At 46.3% G+C, this 7,446-nt stretch overlaps 1 protein-coding gene across 1 annotated transcript in view; it reads right to left on the reverse strand.

The window, feature by feature from the left end:
- LOC143380069 (uncharacterized) overlaps positions 1-4,854 on the reverse strand; it is an 83,904-nt gene extending 79,050 nt beyond the window's left edge. The window contains exon 1 of the mRNA XM_077105177.1: positions 4,553-4,854. The gene's annotated coding sequence lies outside the window, so the exon portion shown is untranslated. The remainder of the gene's footprint in view (positions 1-4,552) is intronic.
- Between the last annotated feature and the right edge of the window lie 2,592 nt (positions 4,855-7,446).

Genomic DNA, 7,446 nt, shown 5'->3' on the forward strand with positions numbered 1-7,446 from the left:
TTCTCTTAGGGCAAAGAGTTGCAACATTATACAGGCATCAGGCATACACGTAATCGGACACTGAAAAATAAAATCCTTCAGAAGGCACATCTGAACAATGATATTTGGTCTTTAGAGTTACACTTATCCCATCGTGAAGAGCTTCAGAGAGCTGTTGGGGAGGGAGGGCTGTGGCCTGGGTGTTCTTTCTGTCCACTGCCTCCCACACACTAACTTCTCCCTCTCTTTGTTCTCTCCGAGCAGACCGAACATTTATAAGAAATATTCCCACGGGCTGGAGACTGTGAACACTGGATAACTGTACTTCCTTCCCAGTGGAGCAAAATTGCTTCTGTCTACAGAACTTTGGAAACACCTCATAATACTGAACACACCACACTCCGACCTGAGGGCGAGGTGGCAGTCTCAGTTCTGCCCAGAGCCCCGGGTTGCATTTTTCCAGTCAGGTCTCCCTCCTGCCCTCCCCAACACCCCCACCCCCCAAAATAAGGAATTAAAAAGGGGATCTCCCAAGAATACGAGGAAGAGCGGTAAAGCAGAAGCAGAGGACCAAGCATGAGGAGGTGGGGAGGAAAAGGGGGAAGAACTGGGAAATAACATGGACCAAATTATACCATGTGCATTTGTGAATATATCACAAGGCATTCCAGTTTTATATGACTATAATGGACCAATTAAGAATAAATTTAAGGGGCTGGGGATATAGCTCAGTTAGTAAAGTTCTTGCCTCACGTACACAAGCCCTGAGTTCAATCCGCACAAGTCCCTGAGTTCAATCCCCAACACCACAAATAAATAAATAAATATAAAAAATTAAAAGACTAATAGTATGGAGGAAGGGTAGGGAAGAGGACTGTACTAGGGATTGAAATGCATAAAACTATGTTCTATGCATCTTTGAATATGTCAAAATGAACCCCACTGTTGGTTATAACTACAATGCACCAAAAATTAAAAATTTAAAAATTAAAGAAAAAGAAAGAGGTTCCAAGAGACGGCAAGGTTAGCCTGTCTGTGCCTGGCCACCTGAGAAGTCAATGCCATAGTGCTCACAATACTCCCCGCCCCCTCAAAAGCAGGAGCTACAAGGGAAAAAAAGAGAGAGAGAGAGAGAGATGGAGGAGGAGAAGGACTCTGTTTCCCACCCCCCACCCCTCCTGCTTCCCACAGTGGTCAGACTGCCAGGTAAACAGGAAGCAGAGAGGAGACAGAGGATATTCCTGTTCCATTCCATCAGCTCAGCCTCAGTTGGTAAAAGCTGGGCCTCTGCACCCATCCAACTTTAAGGAAAAAGTGGGATCTATCATTTATATATGCATTCATCCATCTCTTCATCCTACAAGTGTTTACTGAAAGGAGAAATACTGGGGAACGATATGGTCCAACTTATATTGGTACACTGTGCGCATGTAGTAATATGTAACGACAAATTCCACTAGTATATATAATTATAATGCACCTATAAAAATGTGCTGGCACATGCCTGTAATCCCAGCAATTTAAGAGGCTGAGATAGTAAGAACATAAGTTCAAAGCCAGCTTCACCAACTTTAGCAGTGCCCTAAGCAACTTAACAAAACCTTGTCTAAAATTTTAAAAAGTGGGGGGATTGAAATTGGGTTCAACCTAGAAGCAAACACACACACACACACACACACACACACACACACACGAAAAAAAAGCCCTGAAAAATGTTGACTCAGCATATGTTATATGCTAGGCATCATCATAGATAAAATACCTGCCCTCAGAAATAGGTAATTAAGTTTAGAAAAACTATGAAGAAAATATGTAAGTATATTACATGTTAGAAAGTAAAAAAGTTATGGAGAAAAATAAAACTGAGAGGTGTATAGTGAGTGTGTGTGTGTGTGTGTATGTGTGTGTGTGTAAGTAGATTGGCAAGTGATAATCCTCAATGAAATAAAAACTTATATTTCTGAAGTTGGGTAATTCATATCACAGTAGACTTCAGACCTTATGTTTAAACTTCTACCTGAGAGCAAATTTAGCACTTCAAAAAAAATATACTTTTTGATTACTGTACCCTCACATTTTATTTCCAACCCTTCTTTGCTCCCTCCATTTGCTTGCCTCCAAAGAACAGTAACCCAGAATGGAAGCACAATCTTACAATCCTAACTACTCAGGAGCATGAGGCAGGAGGATCACAACTTCAAAGAACCCAGACAATTTAGGGAGACTTTACAGCAAAAAATAAAAAAGGACTGGGAATGTAGTTCAGTAGTGGAGTGCTTTCCTTGCTTGCTGGAGATGCTACGTTCAATCCCCAGCAATGAAAAAAAAAAAAAAAAAAAAAAAACTAATCGGTCACAATGTTTTCTACTTCAGTTCCCACTATTTTCATAAACTAAATCCAAGTTTTAAACTCTTAAGTTGCCAAAAGTCTGTCACATTGGATTTCCATATTTTCCTAAAACCACCAACATGAAGCTGCCCTGTGGCCAATCAGTCTTGACTTTACAGCATCCATAAGTGGCCCCAGGAAGACTAGCACAATGGTGATACTGTTGGTCTGAGTGGCTCACCTGACACAGCCATGCCACTTGCCTCAGGGCTAAATGCTCAAAGGTCAATATCAGGCTACATAGGAAATGTCATCCTTGCACAATCAACAGGAGGTGGTTCTGGGTCTCTAAGAAATAAAGCAAATTATCTTCCTCTCTCTCTCTCTCTCTCTCTCTCTCTCTCTCTCTCTCTCTCTCTCTCATTGTTGTTACTGTTGCCTTTAAGAATGTTCTGTATATTCACAGCAAGTTCAAACCAAGAAAGACCTAAGCCTGGCTATTACAACATGAGACCTGCCTGGTTAGACAATGCAAGGGCAAGGGGTCCATATCAGACAGAATTCATTACAGGTAGACCCTGGACACCAGAGTCAGAAACAAGAGGGCCTGAAGCAAAGCACAACCAGGTACTGTATGAGCAGCTTTGCCCTCCACATCTAGAGCCTGCCTGATGTGGATAACCTGGAGGCGACAGGCCTTCATTCATCTGCCCTCAGAGATCTTTCTTAAAGCAGCACACAGAATGTGTAGGACAATCGTCCTGTGCTTCCTACTTCGAAAATCTCCAAGCCCTATACTCACCCTTGACTACTGTAAACCAGGTACCCTACTTAAGGCACCATAAATTAAGATACACTACCATCAGTGAACAGGGCACAAACCCCTCTCCAGCCTCTTTGCCTCTGCTGGGCCCTGTAAAGCTCCACCAAGCTCCATTTCCCAAGGGCCAGGGTACTAGGCACCACTGTGCAGCTCAGAGTCCCTCCCAGGCCCCTATGGCTTCCTGCCTCCTGCTACATCTGCTACCCACCAGGACCACTGATCCCCCACTGCCTCACCCCACTTCCATCCAGAACCCTCCACTGCCCCTTCCACCTAGAATCCTGCCAACTCCTACCCACTCCTGGGGTCTCTGTCAAGTCTCCCTCCTCTAACAAAACAAGCTGCCAGCTTTCTCTGAGCTTAAATTACCAGAGGTAATTCCTCTTGAACTTTTGGTTTTGTCATGTTGGTCCATTTCCCCTACTTAACAAGACCTGGATAAAGCCTTCCCCAGACTGGCCCAAGAGTCATGAACAGTTAACCTGGGAACCCAATCCTGGTCCTTTGACTTTTCCAACCTTGCTTTTCTCTGTAGGAAGGCTGTGACAAAAGGTCACTATTATTCAGATTTTGCAACTGGAAAATTTCAGATAGGTCCCCTAAGTACAACCGAATTTTCCTTCATTGATCTGTTTAAACAGACATTCTAGCGAATGCAAGCTGGCCTCGATTTCCAAAAGCTTTGGATCATAACTTTTAGGAAAAAAAAAAAAAGCCTTGTTTTTCATCAACTTCACAAGCCTGAGGTTTCTTTGTCTGGTTTTGGTTTTTGTTGATTTGTTTTGTTTTTCCTATCATTCCTCAGAAGACAGTGAAGGGGTGGAACCTATGCTTATTTTTGCTAAGATCATAAGCTTGGGAATCACACTGCCTCAGTTTCCCCTAGGCAAGAAGAGACAGTCCCAGGCCCACACACCAGACTTCCCAAGCTGCGCCTCACCATGAGCTGGCCTCGAGTCCCTGACCGCGTGACACCACCTGGAGCCTCAGCCACGTCCAGATGGCCAAGTCCAGGCCTGCCCTGAGGCCCCGCTGTCACCTGGCAGCCAGCACAGAGGTCCACTGTCCTCTCAGGGGGCATCCACCCACCGTCCCCACTCCCGCGCGCCCTGTGGCCAAGCTCCAGTTGGCGTTTCTTCTCCAATTCCTGGAACCTAGTCTGACCTCCAGGTGCTCACCCGGCCAGGTGGCAAAGACACCTGCCTCACCCGGGAAAATGCACCAGCCCGCGAGTCCCTCTGGCTCAACCTCTTCGGGAGCTTGCACGAGAAATGAGAAGAAAGGAAACAAACCCGAGGCAGGGCCGTCCTGGCCCGGTGTCTCCCGTGGAATCGCCACCTGCGACTCAGCCCCGGGCTGGGAGCTGCGGGCCCGGCAGGGAGCGAGGCCCGGGGCCCGGCCCACCCCAGCGAGCCCCTTACCGGTGAGACGACCGCCCCCCTCGCCGTGCCCGCGGCGCCGCTGAAGGATGAAGTAGCAGCTGCTCTTCTGGGTCACCCAGAGCTTCAGGGCGTTCTTCAGCAGCACCTCCTCGGGCTTGAGCCACATCCCGGCGATCCGGCCGCGCTCGAGGGCCCCGGGTCACATCGCCGCGGCCACCGGCCGCACCGGGCCCAGCGCTCTGGAGGAGGCGGCGGCGGCGGCGGCTGCGCGCGAGGAACCGCAGACCCGCCGGTGCCCGGCGCTCTCAGTCCCGAGAGCGCAGCGGGAGCAGCTCGCCCCGCGCACCCGGCGCAGCCAACGCGCGACCCCGCCCCCGGCCCCGGCCAGCCCCGCCCCGGCCCCGCCCCGGCCGCCCCAGCCCCGCCGGCTCCCGCGGCGCCTCCCGGGTTTCCGCGTCCCGGCCGCTCGGGCTCACAGTTCCGGAGTGGAGGGAGGAAGTCCGATCCCGCTGCCAGGTCCCCTCCCTCCAGGCCCCACCGAGATCGCCGGGAGCGCCTGGGCAGCGCCGCGCTCCGGCCCTGGGCCGCCGCTCCTGGGAAAGAGCTCGGGTGGCGGAGCGGCCCCCACGCATCTCGTTCCAAGTTGTGTGAAGGACCTAGGGGACACGACGTCCTGCTGCCCAACTCGGAGCCGTTTGTCCTGGGAGGGACGGAATGCAGGAGTGCAGGCCAGTACACCCAAGTGCGTTGGGTTTCAAATAACATTGTTTAATTCACCCAAAAATGGCATGGAAATTAAAAACAATTTGTTGGAATTTTTTAACACGGCACACTTTTAAACAATTTTTTAATTGACACGTCATACTCGTTCATATTTATGAGGCACTCAATGATATTTCAGTACATGTGTAGCTCGTGCAATGTTCCTATCAGGATGACTGGCATATCCATCACTCAAATATCATTACTTTTAAGACACGTGTGTGAGGCTCTCACAAGGGAACCGCCGGAGCTGCAGAAAAGGCAGAGATGTTGGAGAACCTGAGGCAAGTGTCAGACCACTGCAACTGCTAGAAGAAACCCTAGAGTGAGGACATATTGGCTCAGGCACTGACTTCCTTAATAAGACTCTTAAAACTCAAGAAATAAAACCAAGAATCAATAAGTAGAATAATTTAAGATTAAAAAGCTTGTGCACAGCAAAGGAAACAAGAGCAGGAAGACATAGCCTATAGAATGAAAGAAAATTTTGCCATCTACTCTTCTGACAAGGGATTAATATGCAAAAATATATAAAGAACTAAACACACACACACACACACACACACACACACACACACACACACCCCAAAAAACAAATAACCCAATCAGTAAATGGGCAAAAGATCTAAACAGACATTTCTCAAAAGAAGAAATATAAAGGGCCAACAAATATATGAAAAAAATGTTCAAAGTCCCTAGCAATCAGGGAAATGCAAATCAAAATTTCACTGAAATTTCAACTCACTCCAGTCAGAATAGCAATCATCAACAATACAAATAATAATAAATGCTAGCAAGGAGGTGGATGGGAAATGTACATTGTTGGTGGGATTGCAAATTAGTGCAACCCCTTTAGAACACTGTGGAGAATCTTCAAAAGATTGGGAATGGAACCACCATATGACCCAGCTATCTTACTCCTTGTATTTATCCAAAAGAACTAAAATTAACATTCTGCAGTGATAGGTCAATATTTACAGAGCATGCACAATAGTCAAATTGTGGAACAGCCCAGGTGCCCATCAACAAATGAATGAATAATGAAAATATGGTATATGTACACAATATGTACTCAGCCATGAAGAAGAATGAAATTATGTCATTTGCTGGTAAATGGATGAAACTGGAGAATTTTTTAAATGAAATGAACAAAATTCAGAAAGTCAAGGATAGAATGTTTTTTTCTCATAGGCAGAAGCTAGAGAGGAATGAGGAAATTTAAGAAGCGGGGAATCTCATGAAAACAGAAAGGAGAATAAGGGGTAGAGGAGAGGGATCAAGGGGAATGGAGGAGGGATTAGAGGGTAGAACTGTGGAACAAAATGGACCAAATTATGCTGTTTTTATATATAACTGTAATGCAGCAATTAAAAAACAATAAATAAATGGAAGGAAAATCAGTAGCATAGAGGAAGGGGATAGGGAGGGAAAGGGCCAGTACTGGGGATTGAAATGGAGCAAAATTATGTCATATGCATCTGTGAATATGTCACAACCCCACTATTATGATTAAGTATAATGTACTAATAAAAACATTTAAAATGAGTATTTTCTCAAGGCTATTTTACAAAAAGACACATAACAGCTGTCCTTGAACATGGAGGGCAGGTTGCGCTCAGAGCAATCTCCACAGGGAAGCAGTTAAATCCAATATCCTAGCCAAAGAGGCAAAGAAAAAGTCTATCGGAATATCCCTGCACCTCAGTTTTAACAAAGGTATCCCTTACAGTGTGACTGTTAACTAGGACAGAACTTAAAAGTGTTAGTTAAATCCTTACAGGACACCTAAGACCAAATGGAACCGGGCTGGGGATATAGCTCAGGTGGTAGGTAGAGTGCCTGCCTCGCATGCACAAGGCCCTGGGTTCAATCCCCAGCAGCACAAAAAAAAAAAAAAAAAAAAAAAGCCTAGGAACCTGTTTGCAGAGGACCAAAAGGATCATCTCAGAAATCCTGAGTAGTCGAGTGGGGTGTCCATGACTATAATCCCAATAGTGTGAGAGGCTGAGGCAGGAGGATCACAAGTTCAAACACAGCCTTAGCAACTTAGCTAGACCCTGTCTTAAAATTTAAAAAAATAAAATGGGCTGGGGATGTGGCTCAGTGGTTGAACGCCCCTGGTTCAATCCCTGGTACCAAAAAGAAAAATAAAAAGAAACAGAAACCCTGAT

This window comes from Callospermophilus lateralis, chromosome 14 (assembly GCF_048772815.1).
Source record: "Callospermophilus lateralis isolate mCalLat2 chromosome 14, mCalLat2.hap1, whole genome shotgun sequence".
NCBI classification, from domain to species: domain Eukaryota; kingdom Metazoa; phylum Chordata; class Mammalia; order Rodentia; family Sciuridae; genus Callospermophilus; species Callospermophilus lateralis.